This window comes from Hordeum vulgare, chromosome 4H (genome assembly GCF_904849725.1).
Source record: "Hordeum vulgare subsp. vulgare chromosome 4H, MorexV3_pseudomolecules_assembly, whole genome shotgun sequence".
Classification (NCBI taxonomy): domain Eukaryota; kingdom Viridiplantae; phylum Streptophyta; class Magnoliopsida; order Poales; family Poaceae; genus Hordeum; species Hordeum vulgare.
Genome location: NC_058521.1, coordinates 366,711,230 through 366,731,341, shown reverse-complemented (window position 1 = coordinate 366,731,341; position 20,112 = coordinate 366,711,230). Strand labels below are relative to the sequence as shown.

General features: G+C 42.1%; 1 long non-coding RNA gene across 1 annotated transcript; it reads left to right on the top strand.

Moving 5' to 3' along the window:
• Nucleotides 1-6,439: 6,439 nt before the first annotated feature.
• LOC123448636 lies at nt 6,440-9,149 on the top strand. Its single transcript, XR_006631875.1, has 2 exons — nt 6,440-6,522; nt 8,853-9,149. It is a non-coding gene; the product is annotated as an uncharacterized LOC123448636 (long non-coding RNA).
• Nucleotides 9,150-20,112: the final 10,963 nt, after the last annotated feature.

The following is a 20,112-nucleotide window of genomic DNA, read 5'->3' as shown; positions in this document are numbered from 1 at the left end:
GTTACCATATGTTAAAAGTTGTATTATAGTTACATTATAGTAACATGCATATTATGTGTTAGTGAATGCACTGGTAACACATTTTTATAAATATAGTAACACTCATAGTAACATACGTTAGTCTGACATAGAACACTGTGGTAACATGTTTTTATACCTATAGAAACACAACTTGTAACATAATATCCAAATATCCAAATACTATAATTTATAATTATCAACTACCTAGTATCACATTTTGTAACTACGGTAACAACATGAGTAACACTACTATATTAGTCTAGCAACATATTTTACATATTTTGTTTTAATTATTAACCACAAAATTAGGTACCAATTTTATGAAATATACATTTATTTAATAAAATTGCTACAATTTCTCAAATAGTCAATTATTTATTTTAATGCTTGGCACCAATAAAATGATAGAGAAACTGAAGCACGACACGTACACAAATTGAAAATATCAAGATAATTAGTATGAATATACAAGAGTGCAGGATACATATGCATTACAATAAACAAATAACAACCTTGTTTGTGCAATAATATATCATTTATATTAATTTGACTACATAGAACATATGTATGGAGAATATTACACCATAGCATTTGCATTAATTCAAACAAAGAAAATGATCTTGTGCATGATATTACATTTTTTTTAATCTATCAATGTAAACTACGGTTATTGCTAAGTAAAACTCTCTAATTTTATTTGCTTCTTGGTCCAATCGGAGAATTCAGCTGCAACTCAATTATCCTTCACCAAGCTGACGCAAATATGTTGAAGTCTTGGAAACTGTACTTCGGAAGCAACCTATATTGTGATCAATATTAGCATTCGATAAGAATGATAATAGAATTTGCATGACTAATATGTCGATGGATACACGTACATGGTCATAGTTCAGGAAGATTTTCATGACCATTCACCTTGTTAGTGATGCACATTCAGGATACAAGTGGGACTAATAGCAGGATGCCCACATCTGCACAATTTGTTATCCGGGTTGTTCATGGGCAGCTTGCCATCAAGCATGCTGCATCTGCCTCCCACATCATCCCATTTAATCCCACATAGTAGTAAATTGTTGCGCTATTGCATTAAAAGTTCTGACAATCACCACGTGGCAGATGTGTCATGTGTGGTAAGTAACCACCAAAAAAGAGTTCAGACAATTCTACTTAGCTCATGTACAAATCAAGACTAACCTATTGTATACGACTATTAATTAGGTCACTACATGTGCAAACACATGCAAAGCGCCCCCCGGAGCAAAAAAATCAGTGGTAGAGCAGATAAAAGCAAATCATTAGCATACTACTGACAAATCAGGATCAGAGCATCTATGTTGTGTTGTTCGTGCATGCTCGTTTCTGTGTCAGGCATGTGTGTGTGTGTGCGCGCACGCGTGCATGCTTGCTAGTACCTAACAAAAGTACTCAGAAGAAGTCTTCTAACAGTACATACTAGGACATAAAGGGGCGCCTTGCCATGCCCGTCGATGTTTTAGAAAATTATGGCGATGGTTTTCAGGAAAATTCGACTAGTTAACACATTTAACAAAATGAATGGTTCATATTACAGTGGCTTCATATAGTTGGTGGATCATATTTATTGAAAAATAGTATTGCTCCACCTACATAGTTATTTCTTGAATTATATTTCTCCATGCATGATTCATGAGAAGAGAAGATGCAAACATGGATATGACACCTTCACCTGGCTCCATAGCTTTGCAGACCCCATGGGCATGTCCATCTCTACTACTCTTTGGTGCATACTGCACCTTCCATAAGTTGAATCAACGCTCCAAACACAATAGCCTCACTGCACACGGAAAACAAAATTACTTCCCAAGAAAGAAATTCATTACACAACTTGTTTGGAGCATACTGTCCACTATATATTTCCAGGAGATTTATTTAACTGTGGTATGGAGATACTACAAAGTGTAGTCAACAGAATATGATATACAGTATATGATTACATATAATTCAAATGCATACATTTTCATGAGTACATCTTGAAGATTAATAAGGTAAGATGTCAAATGGAGAGCATATACTGCCGGTGTCTCCATGAGGAATATTTACAATAACTTGCCTATATAAAGTAAATAATAACTAAAGTCTATCAAAAACCAACAAAAATACTACAATACGTTGAGTGTTCTAAATACTGAAGTATGCTGAGTATGTACCTCTCCTAGTGTTTTGGCAGCTTGCACAAGACATGATAATGCTTTGTAAGTCGTGAGCACAACCCAGTAAAGAACACTAAAACATCGCATTGATCTAAAAGATATGTGTTAGGCTACGTTAAATATGTGATACTTACATTCCTAAAAGATATGTGCTAGGCTACGCTGAATCTGTGATACTTACTTTCCTAAAATATATGTCCTAGGCTAGACCGAACCTGTCCTAGATTATTATCACTAGACAAACTAGAAAGACACATACAATGATGATTTGCACTAAATCAATTGCATGCCCAATTAATTTAATCCTGAAATTACTAATTGACTGGGAACAGCCAGCAACCAAGCAGCAATTCTTCATGGGTATTGGGTAGAAAGTAGCAGCAACACAAACATTCATGGATATTGTGTAGAGAACTTGCATGATCTGTGTGTTGCTCAGCACACAAAGCTGGTGGCTCTTGGCTTGTTTTAAAAAAATTGCAAGAGATGGTGAACAAGCAGGAGGTGGAACTGGAGATGGGCGAATTTCGTTCATAGGCACTCCCTTTTTAGTTGCCAAAGTCTGCAAAAGAATTGGGGTACACCCATTGGTTAGTTCCAAAGGCTCGCAAGTACGTTGATAAGCTCAAACTACATAACAACACCTCAAGAACCTTTTTCGTGCAAGATCCTCAATTAGATGACAGTATCCATCAACCATCAGACCCTGACCACCGGTAAGAACATGTTACTGCAGATAAAGAAGGCAATTCGATGATAAATAAAGAGTGAAAAGCTAATGGTTTCCTTTTTGCACACAAACCAAAAACGTAATCATCATAGTATACAACTAGAGATCGATGTATGTCACATTGACATAATGGTAGATCCATAGATACTAGATGGACATGGAGCTCAGTTTCCCAACATATTCTTCAGTACAAAGTTTAATTTCCTACATTTTGTTGAAACTGAGGGACCGAGCGACAATGGTGCATACTTACATGGCAATAAGATCAAAGGGGAATGCCTAGTTTGTAGAGAAACCTCCTGATACGACAATGTTCTTAATATCACAACTCCGCTAACTGCATTAATGAGATGACACTATCTGATATATAGACTGAAAGTGGCACATTTATAACAAGATAAGGTTAATCTACTTGCAGTGTGTTAACAGATACATTCACAATCATGTGAAATTCAACAACTCTTACTCTTTTTTACCGATTAGAAAGTACTCAAACTAATAATAGCTACTTGATAGTTCAAAAGTAATGTCACGTGATTATCCCAAAGTAGTCTATTGATCTCGTGACTATGCAGATTTATAATGAAAGAAACATATCTCTCTACAGTGAGCAGGCATTGACAATAATGTAATATGGTAAATTATTGATGGAAGCATGAGTTCTGGCACACAAGTAAAAGCGTGAGAGAGACAAGGGGAGCCTGTTGGAGAGAAGGAGGGGGTACGATGTGTGTATATCCAATGGTCGTCCAACTACCAGCCGGAGCAAGGTCACCATGGGTCACGCGTCGTCGTCATCCTTGCTGGCATGGCCATGGTCAGCGCGGCCATCACGGTAGTGCGATGGTGATGCAGGGGACACGGCAGGACGGAGTGGAGACGTGCTACGGTGGGACAAGACAGTCCGACAAGGGACACGGCGAGGAGGCTTCGATGCGGACAACGGTGGGGAACGGCAGGACGATGGTGAGCGCATCTGGATCTTGGATAGGAGAAGCTGACAGAGAGAGGGGGGATTTAGGCTTCTGGAGGCGGAGGGATTTGACTATTTGAGTGAGGTATGGAGACCTAATAACTGACCAAAATATTACCACATAATCGCGCTTTCTCGCTGTTTACGTGTCATTTTTCACTGGGCAGTGGGCCTAACTATCCGAAAAGGAGAAAAAGGAAGACCCTAGCCATCAAAATAAGTAGCGCCAAGTCCACCAATATTTTTTGTCTAAAAAAAATCAACGAGAGTTTTCTTTTAAATGATTTAGATCTATTATTAAAGTTTACCGAAAGTATAAAGTATCTTAAATATAATAAAAAAATGCATCAAGATTTCGAGACCACCGATTCAACCATTACCATAGTAGAAACGAGTCACTAAAGTGTTGTTGTCACCACTCTTTTATCGAAGTCGGCTTGACGTTGTTGATGGATGCAAGGAAGTATTCATGCCCTTGCCCCTAAGAACCAACACCCTCGAGGTGTGTCGGTGTCGTTGAACTCTTAAACGGGTCTGAATCACCTGACACTAACATCTCACCACATGGCGAAAAACTCTAACATCATCATCCCAAGGAGACGACACAAATATATATTGGAACTCCGTCGACTACGTGCAGACAGACGAACTCGAGGAGCATCAAAGCATGGAAGACAATCTCAAAGAAGAAGCCCCGCCACCCGCGTGATCGTCGATCCTATGAGGACTTAAAAGCCCTAGCCTATACCGGAGTAGAGGCATCAAGAATCTCCTTCCCACCATTGGTACCACAGACACGGCGGCGAAGCTTAGAGGGGAGAGTTTACCCTAGCCGTTAAGGGGTAGGGAAAGAGAAACCCTAGATTGGTTCTCAACTTGATAGAATCATCTCTCTAGCTTTGATGAGTAGTAGCTAGTGATAATCATTTGAGAGGATACCAATGACAAGATGACGATGTTGTTTCTTTTTAGAACTTAATGGTGATGTTTGTTCTTTAGACATCATGGTGTCCGACCATAAACTTGCTTAGGAGTTGGAAGCAAACTCATGCCATGCACTTTTCCAATATTTTATTCCCCTAACACACTTCCTGCAGGGTCTTTCCATGCGACTCTTCCATTGAAATTTGTATGTCAACTCTGGTCGTTGAGTTATTAGACCCTCCAATCGAGCCCAAAGAATAATGCATATAGTGCTTGTAAGGGTGCACCAGTTGGACGCTTCCATAGTAATCATTGCATTCGTGTGATAACCATCCTATCACGTCCATGTAAGTAAAAAACATCAAGTTGTGAGGGTTGTAAAAAAATAAACATGTTTCAGTCTTTCAGAGAGAACATGAGGCACATGACGTCATGTCGGTAGAGAAAGACGTTGGTGACGTCGTGGCGCGGACAGGAGGGTGCGGGTGATGCCTTGGAAGGAAGGGGAGGCAGCGGGGATGGGCTTCATCATGGCGTGCAGGAGAGATGGCAGGGATATGAGGGTGTGGGCCACACCATGAATGGAAGGGAAGGCGACATGGTCATGTTTTATCATTCCATGAAAGGAGAGAGGGATCAGGTGATGCCATGGAGTAGTGGAGGAGATTCATCCAAAAATGTTGGATGGGCCGGTGGGGCCTAGCTAAAGAAAATTATTGCTAGGCTATTATTTCATAGCTCAACAGTAGGTGTACATTATAGAAATTTGCCCGACCATGGCGGGTCCCGGCACAGGGTTGCCCAGCCATAGCTCCGCCACTATCATGAAGGGGAAGGAAGGCGTCATGTATAGAAAATGTGATGTGCAGGGGCGGGGATGGTCTAGAGAAATTGACCAATTTAGCTGAAGAAAGATCGATCTTAAACGTAATCCGACACTAGGTTAACTGACGGACTACTAACATCGGTCTTGGTTAAATGTTCCAAACCATCAGCACTAATAAATCATGAAAAAACTTAGTTTTAAAAAGCGGACAGACCAGTGGGTAGATTGAAAAAAGCCAAACCAATGACCTTAGCGGTCGGTTAAGTTCTATGGACCGTTTATGCCATCAAACCATAAAAAATCAGTCGAACCGACAGATTTTAAAGAAAACGGGTGCGCGGGATGAGCGGTTCAATGTCGATTCCCAAAACACAGTAAACTATTTATTTTTGGTGGAAAAAATCCCTCTCGTTCACCCTAATTAGTCATGTTCATAACCTTATCCCTTATTCCGCCGCTGTCCTTCGCGGGTTCCCCGGTGGCGGCTGGCCGCACCACACCACCCCCGGCCGACCGTCCGTCAGCCTTGCTCTATTCTTGGTCGTCCAGGTAGACAGGAAGAAGCAAAGGAGGGACATATCCGACTGCGCCATCCAGTAGAGGTGGACCACGAGCGATGCATCTCGTCGGCGACCACGGGACTACAAGGTTGTGATTCAGAGAGGATGACGGGCTGCCGCCGGCGCCGCTTGAGTACAGATCCCACACCGCCTATACTCGGCGCTCAGTTTCACGCCCACCGGCAACCGTTGGGGAAACGGGCAGATGGCGGGAGTTTAGGACACCATTGCCGCCGCGGCCATAACCTTGGGCTTCTACGTGATCCAATTCCAATATCTACCCCCCAATACCTAGGCAAGTATGTCACTAACCATTGATTCCATTAATCCATTATGCTCTGTTCCAATTTTTTAACTCGGATTTAGATTAGGTGATGTGGTGTTGTGATCACGAGTCCTCTGATTACTGTGATTATGTGACAATTTCGGTTCAACATACGAGAACTGCTCTTGACACTCCATGAAATACAACAGCATTGAGAGCAAATCAATATACATTATACACTCCAATTCTGCAATGATGTTAAAATCAAGGGTAATGCATGATGATTTTCAGAATTTCACCCGTGGAGGTTGACTTTGTTGTTAGTTTGTCACAATAGGACACCAACAATACCCATGCATTTCTATTTGTAGTAATAATAGTACAATTTCCATTTTTAATCTGAACCTGGAGGAAGAATGATACCCCAACACCAGGTTCTGGTCAGAGCTCCAGTATTTGGTCAGGGTCTAATAACAAGGGTTATTTGTAAATGTAGCGTCGTTAACCTGTAGTACTTCATATTCAAACTATGAATTGTTGTATCTGACTGCTTACTATTTAGTGTTTTGGGAGAACAAAACACCATACCATTTTATCTACAATCAATGATCTGCTATAGCTTGCATTTCCATAGCCAGTGTATTGACCTCATTCCCTAGGAAAGAGTTGATGGCGTAAAATACCAAAAGATATTATGAAGTACAGATGGATAGATACAATATATTATTGAAATAGACAACTCGCACAAAATCCATTTCCCAAAAAGCAGTGTAACATGCATTTTCCGCAAGTGGCTAGGCACCATCCTAAAACTTGAGTAAGGAAGTTCTTAAATTTAACACGGGAGGTAACCCAAAATTTCAGTTGGAAATTAAGGAAGAATATCTAACATAAACTCATTAAAATAGTTCGTGAATTTACCAAAGGTGCAGTACAAAATTTCAGTGGAAACATAAGGTAAAGAATCTTGCAACTTGAATGCGACAGTTTTCTTTGTTCTATTATGCTATCCCTTGATAATAAACCTGACCTGTTTTTTGGATCAAATAAAAAAATGGTAAAAAATCTAACATGTCATGAGAAGTGACACATAGGAAAAACAACACCTATTCATAGGAGGTTTATGGGAGCTATTGGTTTGATTCTGTTATTAGCATATTAGTTAATCATCTCCTTATCTTACAACATGTCTCTTTCACAAGTTTCGGAACTTCTTTATCATCCCACTACAGAAGAGAACCTCATTGCTAAGTGCCAACTGGTTAGTAGTAAATTCTCCTCTAACACCCAATAGAATTGGTCGTTGGCTATATATTTTTTTGTTTCACCAATGAGCTGTTTTAAAAACAAGCAAATATCAGTGATAAAATGAATGCGAGATATGTCCTTAGACCAATGCGGCATGCATGTAACATAATTAACTGCTCGGCAAGAATTGGTCCAATAAATTTTCTTCAACGAACCAAGCTAAGGCCTTATGCCAATTGCCATGTAGCATGACCCACCAATTGCATGACATCGGCAACATAAGAGATGGCATGAAAGCAGGCCTGTGGAGTAGCGGCCCATCAAAAAATTTGGTGATCAAAGCGGCCCGGTTCACTTGAAAGCTCCCACGTCAGTCTTTGGAGTAGTAGCCCAAGAGAACTTGGCCGAATGGAACACGTAGACTCGCACGGTAAAAAATATTACAGCGACCCTCCATGGGATGATTAAATTAAGATCTCGGAGGTATAACACAACAATCGAACGTCTATAGACAGTAAAGCGGCATGGTCGCCCAGTCATACTATTTTTGCTGGTCCTTTTCTGTTTCTATATATAGTTTGTACAGTTAATCATATTTGTGTTGGATCATGCATGTTATCTCTACCAAAAAGCACTAAGTTTTCATTATAACCATAATCCATATATATATTGAGTTTAACTTGACTCTTCTAATTTGTAATGGACTTCACTGAATCTTAATTTTTAGGAAATTCTACAAGTGGATCTTAGAAGGTTTGTTCTAAAGTGGAGAACAAGCTATGCGCCTTTTAGCGAGCTTTTATATGTTTGCATACTTTTGCTCTTCGAACATGAGCCTTCGAAAATTTCAGAAAATTGTTACTAAGTTACGCTTCATGTATGACAGATTGTCGTTGGGAATAGATACACTTATCTCAAAGAAGTATTATGTTAGGTTTACCATTTTGTATGAATAGATATACCTATTTAAGGAAATGTTTACTAAGTTAAGCTTCATGTATGACAGATTTATGTGGGATGTATGTTTGGTGTAAAAACAAGGACGTCCGATTTAACGTTTTAACGTTTTTTTGTGAACTAGTTTATGCATGTGTGACTTGTGGCTTGCACTTGCAGCTAGGTGCTAGCTGTTGCGCGTGTTGGCATCTTACTGCCCAGTCAGCTAGGCGATGTACGTTGTGCGCCTGCTGCTTGGTGTCACTCTTGTTGTAATGTTGTTGTTCGACTGATGTCGGTTACTGCTGCCGTTATAGACGATTCTTATGATGTATCGGCGGGAGTGTGTGGTTCTTCAAAAAAATATTACTAGCACACGAGCAACTTTCTTTTCAAGGTTTCTTGCTAGTACATCACTAGTGTACTAGACTATTGATTAGTGCGTGATTGATGATATAGTTACTGCTGATTAGTGCATGATTGATGATATAATTACTGCTGATTAGTGCTTGACTGATGATATAGTTGTACGGCTGCACATTTCAAACGCCAAGCTCTCGTTTGTTGGTGCTTTCGCTCCTTCGCTAGTATTGAGTCAAATACTTAATTTATATGCTCATTTTAAAGTATGTGCATTTGGCACGTACGGCCGTCGAGTCATCCTAAAACTCCCGTAAAATATGGTTAACATGTATTCCTGCAACCATACTGAAACAGTTCGGTACTTACCAGTGCATTATTTTTGCATAACATATTGACCAAAGAATGAAAGTGTATTTACAAAAAAAAAATTATTTATACAAAATCATGTTGACATGTACGCCCTATGGGTTAAGGTATTGGCGATCTACGTATGTACTCCTTCTGTTCCATAATTCTTGTCATGGTTTTATTTTGAAATTTGAACTAAACCCATGACAAGAATTATGGAACCGAGGGAGTAGTTGATTTTGGATTTTCTATTTTCCCTATAATAGAGTTTGTAACACTAATTACCAACGTGTAGTTATGTGTTACCATTATTACAATTTGTAACACATTACCACTAACATATATTTATATGTTACTATCCCAATATCAATGTAACACATCTAATCCAACACATATAGTATGTGTTACTGCGGTCATTCCACCCAAATGATGTGTTACTGTAATTTTACTTGTAACACATATTTTTATCTGTTACATGATTGTGTTACTTAAAATATGTTTTGTTGTATGATTTCGATGTGACGGAGTTCTGTCTTGGTGCCTCCTGTCTGCCTTGATTTTTTCTGGGGAGTTGAGCTCCAAGGGATTCTTGCGCACATCGCCATCATTCAGATTTCTGAGTATCTAAGAATGAAGGATGTTCGTAATTGCTTCAATACTAGTAGTGGCAAGATAACCCTGATGTCCCCAGTACTGGTGCAGATTGTTCGGGAGTACTGCCATACTTTGTATCATTGTGATCACGAGGGTCTGTTGTAGATGAAGGTCTGAGATTCTGGTTGTGTGTTGACGGATGTGATACAGGTAACGGGTTAGTATAGGAGTTGTGTGATATTACTCCTTGTATCCGTGTACCAGATTGCATGACCAGATATTTCGGGAATTCATAGGTGGGATATCAAGTAGTATCTTATAGGACAATCTTCCTACAGATGCATGATGTGAGGTTGGGATTCGATGTTCAGTGGGTGTGTTTGTTTACGGTCGTCTTACAGCAGTTCTCGTTGTGTCTTAAAGAGTCCTTGTAGCTCGCTACGACTCGGGGATACTTCATAAGTCATGTGCACTACCTTGCACAGGATGGCTACTGCAAATTCGAGCCCGTGCGATCTTATCTACGAAGATATCGGATGAAATCTCGATCATATGTTTGTTCCGAGCAATTCTAGCTCATACTTGTTTGCAAGTGCTCTTAATCAGAATTTTGTCGACCGTCACTTTGAGGAAGCATTCTTACTATTTTGTTCGAGTGCAATTGCTTATATTCCTGTTCAGATATTCCTGCCATTTTGATTCAGCTATATCTTCAATTTATTCTGTGGGCTAATGTGTTGTCCGTCTTCAGGATGGCTCCACCAACTCGTCAGAATCCAGGGCGTGAGGATGTGCCGCCACCACCTCCCCCTTCGGAGAATCCTCCGCCTCTGCCGCCTCCTCCTGCAGAGGCTTGGCAAGCGGTGATGGCTTCTACAAATGCAAACACTCAGATGCTGATACAGTTGTTGCAAGAGAGGGCTAATCAGCAGGAAGGCAATTTCCGCAATGGTGGCAATCAGTTTGCTAATCTGAGTCAGTTCCTCTCGAATCAACCGAAGACTTTCACTTCCTGTGACCAGACGTTTGATGCTGAGGATTGTATCCGCGACATGAACAAGCATTTTGAGTGCAGCAATGTTCGTCCTTAGGATTTCGTCAAATTTGCAACATTCCAGCTGAAGGGGCAAGCATCTATCTGATGGCAATAGTTGAAGGATTCCAGAGGCGCTAGAGTGATCACTTGGGATGAGTTCTGCCGTGACTTCTGATCCCACTACATTCCGTCCAGCTTCGTGGAGGAAATGCGTGAGAAGTTCAGGTGCTTGAAGCAGGGTGGTAACTCCGTGTACAAGTACAACGTCGAGTTCCACGAGCTAGCCGATATGCCTTGCAGGATATCCCTGATCAGAAGAGCAAGATTTATCAGTTCAGAGGTGGCTTGAAAGAAGATTTGCAGTTAGCTCTTGCTTTGCACGATCCTGAGGAGTTCGACAAGTTCTACAACTTAGCTCTCAGAGCAGAGGCAGCCTTGCTCAGGGTGGAGAATTCTAAGAAGCGCTTCACAGATTCCAACTCCTCTTCTTCTACTCAGGTAGTTCAGAAGCAACAGAAGTTTTGGGTGTCTCCTCCTCCTCCTCGGCACTCGCAGCAGCTCAAGCATTCTGGTGGCCGTGGTTCTTCCCACCCACCCAACCCAGTCTTTTAGCAGAGATTCCAGCATCAGAAGCAAGGGCCTCCTCAAACTCAGTATCGTCAGCCAGCAGAGGTTACTTGCCACAAGTGTGGGCAGAAGGATCATTATGCCAACAAGTGCACTTCTCAGCTCCGTCTGCCGCCTCCTCCTCGAGGCAAAGCTCCTAGAAATGCTCTCGTGAAGTTCAACCTCAGAGTATCTCAGTCCCGTCAGAAGAGCTATTATGATAGCAAGCATCGTGACATGTCTTATGAGCTTGATGACTTCGTCTATCTCAAGGTGTCGCATATGAAGGGTACGCAGCGCTTTAGCATCAAAGGCAAGCTTGCGCCTCATTTCGTGGGTCCGTTCAGAGTTGTTGGCAAGAGAGGTGCCCTTGCGTACCAGCTTGAGCTCCCGTCAAACTTTGCAAATGTGCATGATGTGTTCCATGTTTCTCAGCTCCGGAGGTGCTTCAAGACCCCCGAGCGCACTGTTCATCTTCAAGAGATCGACCTTCATCCTGACCTATCTTATCATGAGCATCCAGTTGCGGTTCTCGAGGCGACTGATCGCAAGACCCGCAACAATACTGTCAAACTTCTCAAAGTGCAGTGGTCACACCATTCCGATAAAGAGGCTACTTGGGAACACGAGGATCACCTCCGTTCTGAATTTCCGGAGTTCTTTCAGGCATAGATCTCGGGGCGAGATCTTTTTGTAGTGTGGGAGAGTTTGTAATGCCCCAAGAGTGTAACTTTCCCTTTTTGGAACCTTCTCTATGTGGGTCCAACTTGTCATTGACATGAGGTTGTGGATGTGCTATTTCATGTGATGCTCCCCTTGTCTTATTCTCATTTGCATGCATGCATCCATGCCATCCCATTCATTCCATGTCTTGTGATTGTTGTCCTTGTGTTCCATGTTGTGATGTGCCATGTGGTCATTTGATGTGTTAGCATTTGTGATGGTGTGGAGTAATGCAAGTGTTAGTAGTAAGCTCTATGTGGTTGCTCTAGGTTTATAAAACTTCCCCCATCTCTTCTATCCTAAGCCAAATAATCTTTGCTTCTTCTCTGTTTTAAAAAAGTCCAAGGTTTAGCATATTGTTGTGGTGGATTTGTAGAGGTGAAGTTGCTGCTTTATTCCATATTTGAAAGGTGCAAATATTTCCGAAACAGACAATATAAATGCTGTTTTGAAAATATTTAATTGCCCCAAATAATCCTTTTCTATTTTATTCAAATGGGTCATAATTCCCTTATGACCAGGGGTATTTTGTTTTATTTAAAACCCCATCAGTTTTGCCTTGGATTTAAATCCTTCTCTGGTTTATTTAAAATAGAAAACCCCTCAGGGTGTCTTTCTCTCTTTCTGGCGCCACAGGTGGGCTCTCTCCCCCTGCGTGGCCCATTCCCTTCCCTATTGCGCGCGGCAGCCCAGCTAGCGCGACCCCCCTTCTTCTTGAGACGGTGTTCACCTCCCTGCGCTGCTTTCCGTCAGGGTCCCGAGAGGAGAGCACGAGAGATGACACCGCACATCCCATCAGAGGCCCTCTTATATTCTTGGCGTACGTGCCCTCCTTTCCCTAGGGTTCCGAGTCCCCTCCTTGCGCCGCCGCCACCATCTCCCTCCATCTTCTTCCTCCCCTGGTAAGCCTCTGTAGCTAGGTTGCAGAGAGGAGAGAAGAGCCCCGCCGTCGTCTACCCCGCTCCCATCATCTTCGGCGCCGGCTGCCATGTCCACGGGCTCGGGGCTGCACCCCGCGCTCTATTCCCGTCCTCGGTGAGGCCGGGGAGCGACCTCACCGACGGGCAGATCCCCGTCAACCGCATGCACCCGGTGTCTTCTTCCCCTGCTTCGGTCTGCAGCAGGACTTCGTCAGATCCCCGTCGATCCTCTCCAAGCTTCTCCTCCCAGCGGATCGGCGCCTCTCCTTCCTTCCATAGGTGAGAGCAAGCCTCCTTCCTCCCTTCCCCGGGGTAGATGCGTAGCAGGGCTCGTCGTCGTGCCTCTGTACCGAGAGGAGATCGGCAGTTAGATGCATGTGTGGTCTGTGTAGGTGGTGTGCTTTTGCTTGTGCAGGTAGAGGTAGAGTAGTAGTAGCCGTAGATGCTCGCCTCTCTGGTGCGGCGCAGCAGCAGCTGCTGAGCATGCTCCGGCGTATCCCAGTGGTCTGCAGTGCGTGCGTGTTGTATGTGCTAGTTGCAGATGCAGGGTTCGAGTCCCAGAGAGAGCACCCCCCTTTTTTTGATTTTGTTTCAACAGTAGCTTACGAGCAGCACAGAAGTTATCCTGATGTCTTCCTCTGTCCTGTCGAGAGACTGGTCCATAGCGCAGTGGTGCTAGGTGTGTGGCTTTTGTGGTGGATCCAGGGGGTGGAGGGTTCGATCCCTCTCCCCTCCGTTTATTTTATTTGTGCTGTGTATTTATTTTTCTTTTGCTTTTACTTGTTGTATTTTTCTTTTTTTGCAAGGTGTGTTGCTATGGTGTGATTTCCACCATGTAGTATTAATTCAGCTCACAACAGCATGTTGTGTCTTTTATTTTTGCTAGCATGTGAAGTTATTTTAGGTGTAGGTATTTGTAATGTTTTGTAGTGTATGTGTGGGTCTTCTACCCTATATGCATGTTTGTGAGTGTGCTTAACTTGTGGGTTTTGTACTAGCCTAGTTGTGGTGCTTGTGTTTGAGCTGATCATCCTCATGGTGATGATGATGCACTAGTGCATGCAAGTGTGGTGTATGTGTGTGTGTGGTTTTCCCCACATACCTTGTGGATGCGATGTGTAGGTGCTCTTGTTTTGTGTGTCTTGTGTGTGTGTGTCCCACACATGCTCAAGGCATGTGGTGCCTTGATGAGCTCATGTGCATGTGAGTGTAGGTAGTGTGTGTGTTCTAACTAGCATGAGTAGGAATGCATGTTTTGTAGTGTATGGATGTGGGTAGTGGTGCTTGTTGGATGTGAGTGTGTGGTGGTGTGCTAAGGCACAAGAGCATGAGGTCTACCCCTCATGTGCACCAATGTAGTGTTAATAGAGTGCATATGCTTGTGTAGGTGTTGTTCTAGTGAATAGCACATGTGATGATGCACTATTCACTACATATGATTCCATGTAGATTTTCTTTTCTAGTTTGTGCCCATTTGTTCCATGCAAGTGCATATGTTTTATATATGTTCTTGGAGTAGAATCATCCCAGGAATCCATTGGTGAAGCCAGTTTTGCCTTTGGAACACTTTCTGGAGATGACATATTTCAGATTTGTTCTATGTTTGGAGCTTGGTTCCATGAGATGTGGTGAGCCCAAGAGGTTGAATCCTTGTTGTGGCATTAGAGGGTGACCCCCTCTATGGCATGTTGGTTTTGTTTCATGCTTAGGAACTCATATGTGCAAGTGGTGCTTAGTCAAAGTAGGCATGTGGCTGAAATTCCAGATTAGTGAAAATCTGTGATTTTCACTAAGTCTAAGAATCTGCTTATATTTTCTTCTCATGTTGTTGTGCTTGTAGAGATCCATGTGTTGTGATTCAGCCTTTTCTATCAAGTGGAAAGTTGTAGCTTTTGTTTTTGTCTAGCTCTCTGTAAATTTTCATTCCATTTGGATTCCTGTAGATATTGTTTTGGGTGCTTTCAAAATGCTTCACAGCATAAACAGCTAGTGAGAATCTGGAATTTTCACGAAGTCCTTGAAAACTGATATTTTTGGCGAAGTTAGCAGCTGTGTAACTTTCTCTGTGAAACACCTTTGCATTATCCTTTTGCTTGTGCTTGTAGTACTCTTGGATAGCTTCGGCCACATATCTTATTTGGCATGGTTGGGTGGCTGTAGGTGCTTTGCATGTAGCTCCCAAAAGGCTATGATGCTGTTTATGGTAGATTGCATAGTTTTGATGTTTTGATGCTTGTTAGTGCATAGTTGATGGTGTGGTGATATTCTTTGCACCACCCCATCCATGTTGGTTTGTTTTATGTCTTGGCAACCTGGAAATACCAGAGTTATGCCATTGGAGTGAGTTCTGATGTATTTGACACGTAGCACTTCATTTCTTGTTTCGTTGTTTCCCGTTGATCCGTAGCTCCGTTTGTAATGTTCTTTATATGATTTTGCATCGTTTTCACGTGACGCATCTGATCATGTCATCCTGATGCATGTCAAGATAGCTTAGAGTGCATTTCTGTCCAGGAACTTGTATTTTCTCCTCATGCTTGTGCTAGTGAGTAGAATAGAGATGCATGCTCATATTCATCTCATGCATCCTGTGCGTGTTGCCTCTTGAGGTGTTGTTGTTCATTGGATGTTATTTTTATGTTGGGTAGCACCGGGTTTGGAGAACGAGTATGTGGATCCGGGAGGGTTCGGGCAGGACGAGCAAGAGCAGTTCAAAGCTGAGGACATCAGAGGCAAGATGATATGACCTTGATTCCATCTCTAGACTTTTTATGCTAGATTACGTTTCTTCCGTCATATGCTCGCTGCGTACCACTGAAATAATTGCCTCCTGATATAGCCATGAAACCCAAACACCTATCCCTTCCTAGCAAATCTTGAATGGCTAAGTAGGCTTCGCTAAGCTTCTATGTTAGCGTTGCTAGTTGCAGTGTCTCATGTGATAACATGAGTTGTTATCATTATGTTAAATCTGTTATTTAATTAATGTAGCTATATACTTGGTAAATAACGGAAGGCCTAGCCTTTTGCCGGGTGTTTTCTTCCACTATTGCCGCCATAGTTACCGGCTACTGGTGTTTGATTCCATAACTGATCGCTCCTAACACGTTCGGGGTCGTTATGGGGACCCCCTTGATAAATCGTGTAGTGCTAAGACTTGTCCGGTAGGACCCAACATTGGTGTTAATTTGCTAATCACTTAATAATAATATGCATAGGGAATGATCACCCCGAGGATCTTTAATCAACAACCCGGGCCAGTGCTCCTCATGAGTGTTGGTCCAACCTGGTGTGTCTGCGGGGCCACCACAAGGAAACTTGAGGTTTGGTTCTCGTAGCTAGTTCCATCCGTCATGTCCTTAGACTGAGATACGCGGCTCTTATCGGGGTCGTCGACACGACCGGAGGTCCTGCTAGTCTTGTCTTACCTTAGCGATATATCTTTCGTATAGGAATCCCGGTGAAGTTTTAGTTCTCCCTAGAGTTGAGGTTTTCCTCTAAGGAATCCGACAAGATCAAGAGATTCGTGATAGAGGATTACTTTGCGGCCCGTGATCATTTATGATGGACTAGTTGGAGCACCCGTGCAGGGTTTAATCTTTCGGGAAGCCGTGCCCGCGGTTATGTGGCAACTTGGAATACTTGTTAACATCCGGCTATAGATAACTAAAACATAACTCTAATAAAATTGCCAACTGTGTGCGTAACCGTGACTGTCCCCTTCGAAGATCTCTCTTCGATCGGGAACACGATGGGGTTATGATTGACGTAAGTAGGTGTTCAGGATCACTTAGTGATCAGTTAATCATCGACCGCTAGTATAGACAACCTTCATACTTGTTCTACGTAAGTTAGCCACCATATAAAGCTTAGCATGCTGCAACCCAAAATACTCCACCTTCCTTACCTAATAACTTGACTAGCTCTCGCACCGAGGTCATAGATTGCTGAGTCCCCGTGGCTCACAGATTCCTTCACAACCCCAACAGGTTCAGGTACCCCCGAGACAGGTGATCCCGACGGCACGCAGCTGGCGTGGCAGTACGATGAGGAAAACGACCGCATGTACGTGAACTATCCAGATGACTGAGGCGTGGTCGTGATCATGGGCAAGCATGCAGGGTAGGATAGTCATTTCTCATGTTTTGTAGTCCGTAGCGGAACTACCTTGTTTGGATGCGTGATGTAACTCTGATACATATTTATGAGATGGCAGGTGAATCCCTTATTGTCATTCTTCTATTATTATGTATGTGCTATGTTACCGTGCTTGCGAAACGCTTAGATGCGCTTCTTTCCAATTTGGGGCCTCGTTTCCCAAATCGGAAAGGACCGCATCTTAGTCGTTACACCAGGGCTCCATCAATGATATGAGAAACCTCGACGAGTCCCTGAGGGACATGTCCGACCACATGAGTTTGAGCTTCTCCAACTGAAGCCAAGGATAAGCTCTTGAGCAACCGCCACAATGATCCCGTCAGTTTGGGCTTGCAAAAGCCTCAGCTTGGGGGAGGTCACTACCACATCTCCGTCAAGATGTGGCAGTATTTTAAAATAATTGTAATGTGATTGTACTTAAGACCATGGAGCTTCAAACCACTCGTGTTGGTTTGTTGTAACACTTTGCTTTTTATTTTCTTTCGTTTTTCTTCTTGCCTTTGTGATTTTCGTTTGCATGTTAGTTCTCAAAACACAAAAACAAAAAGAATAGAATAATTCATGCCTTGTTCTTATTATTTTTGCCCCGTGGTGTTATTTTCTGTTTTCCTTTCAGAGTTAATCTATGCTGGACAACGAGGAATGCAAGAATAAGGAAGAAAAGTGTGTAAATTCACAACCGTGAAGGTATGCCCTACGGCTCATGTCTTTTGCACTTGAAATACTTAGAGTAGATGTAGTTGTAGTATGTGTGAATCATGCAAAGGGGAGTAAGACATGATAATTAAAACAAATGTTTTGTTCTAGTAGCTGAAATAATTTTGCAGCCTTTGTTCTATTTAATGTAGATAACCAAGACTTGTCGTGGGACTGTTTTTAAATGAAATGATCTTAACATAGAATAATCGTGCACAAGAGAAAGTCTTCAAAGACATGGGTGTTGAGATAATTGTAGAGAAGATGATGTTTGAAACGCACAATCCCATATTTTTAATTCTAATAGACTTAATAGAACTTGATGTTTAAATTGTCTGGAGGAACTTAGTTGAATGGTGAATGAGATTATGCCAAAATAATGTGTTGTATATCTTACATGGTGTTACAACTCATCACTGGTGCCATCTCCCTTGCTATTATATACACGTCTAAGTGTGTAAATGTGGCTTCGTCGCCATTCTTGATGTTATGTTGAGGACTCCGCTAGCCAATGACCGATCCACCAAGAGCGATTGCTCGGAATTCAGCTATGAGTTTGTTACCGTACGTAGTGGCAACACTACAAACGGATATTATTTTGGTTTCTCTTGAATAGGTGTGTATGTCGTAAATGTATGGAACTGATCATAAGAACTCGAAAGAGAGAATCATCAAAGATCAATAGTTCCTAGCATTAAGCCGCAGCGAAACATTATACTTCATCATTTATTTGGCATAATCCCCTTCTCGTGACAACCAAAGTTCCAGCAAGCAATGATTAAAATAAAGTGCTTGAGCTCCTTGAGGAGGAGATAAATGTGGGTATGTTTATGAGCACTAGAGCATCTTGTCTTTCTACAAGCTTTCACTCCTTAACATATGTTTTAATGGCTCCATCTAAGAAAACTCTTCTGTGCATTCCGGAGAAGCAAGTGTTGTCTAAAATAAATAGAATAGAGTGTTGCACAATAAGCCATGCCACCTCTACAACTATACTAAGTTTTCCGGTCAAGAAGTGAAGGGCTATCTAGGCGTACAGATCGTAATTGGACCAAAACCTTCTCGTGATTTTGGTTTAAACAACTGAGTTCCTTATGATTAGTATTTCTCTTTATGTTGCTCGGGAACGATCAAGTTTAAACTTGGGGGGGTTGATGAGTGATATTTCTACACCATCTCACCTTTGTTTAAACCAAGATATTTCTCTAAATCGTGATAATCACTTCGATATTGGTACTAATAACTAATGAATGCAAAGGACTCCACAAATCCTCTCTTTATCGTCTATCTTCAAAAAATGGACTAGAAATGGACTAAATCAAGTCAAAACATGGAAAGGAGTAAAGGATGAGATAGAGGGAATCAATAGGAGGTGCACCAGAGGCGCCAGAGCGAAAGACGTGTTCCATACGACTATGATCGCTCATATGAGCGGTTGTATGGCATGGAAACCGAGGCGGCTCGTCTACTTGGACAACTTTTATAAAGTGGACCCAGCTGAAACGTCAACAGAACATCGAGCATCGCACAAGTCTTCCACAACAGAGCCATATCAATGCCCTTCATCAACCTAGACGCTGCCATCTCATCTCCATAGCTACCATCACCACTATAGTTCACCTCCCTCTAGTTCATACTTGTAATCGTGCATCGCACAACGCAATCATTGTAAGACATATTTGCAATCAATCTATCTTCCAGATATGTTCTTCAATATTTTCTTCATACAATCTGATCTTCATGTGTGTGTGGTTCGGTAAGGTATGGGTTGAGGCAAAAGCCTTGCAACCCTCTATATTTGTTGTGGGGATCAATGTAAGAGCTTTGTATTAACGTCATGTATGTGTGACATAAAATTGTTTTGTATATGTCTCTTATCTTGTATGTGTTCTTCATCCCTGCAAGTATCCAGGTTCATGGATATCGACTCACGGTGAGGCTAGGAGCAAGGAGAACATGAGGTGTTATTCTGAACACCAATGACAGAAAGGTTTAG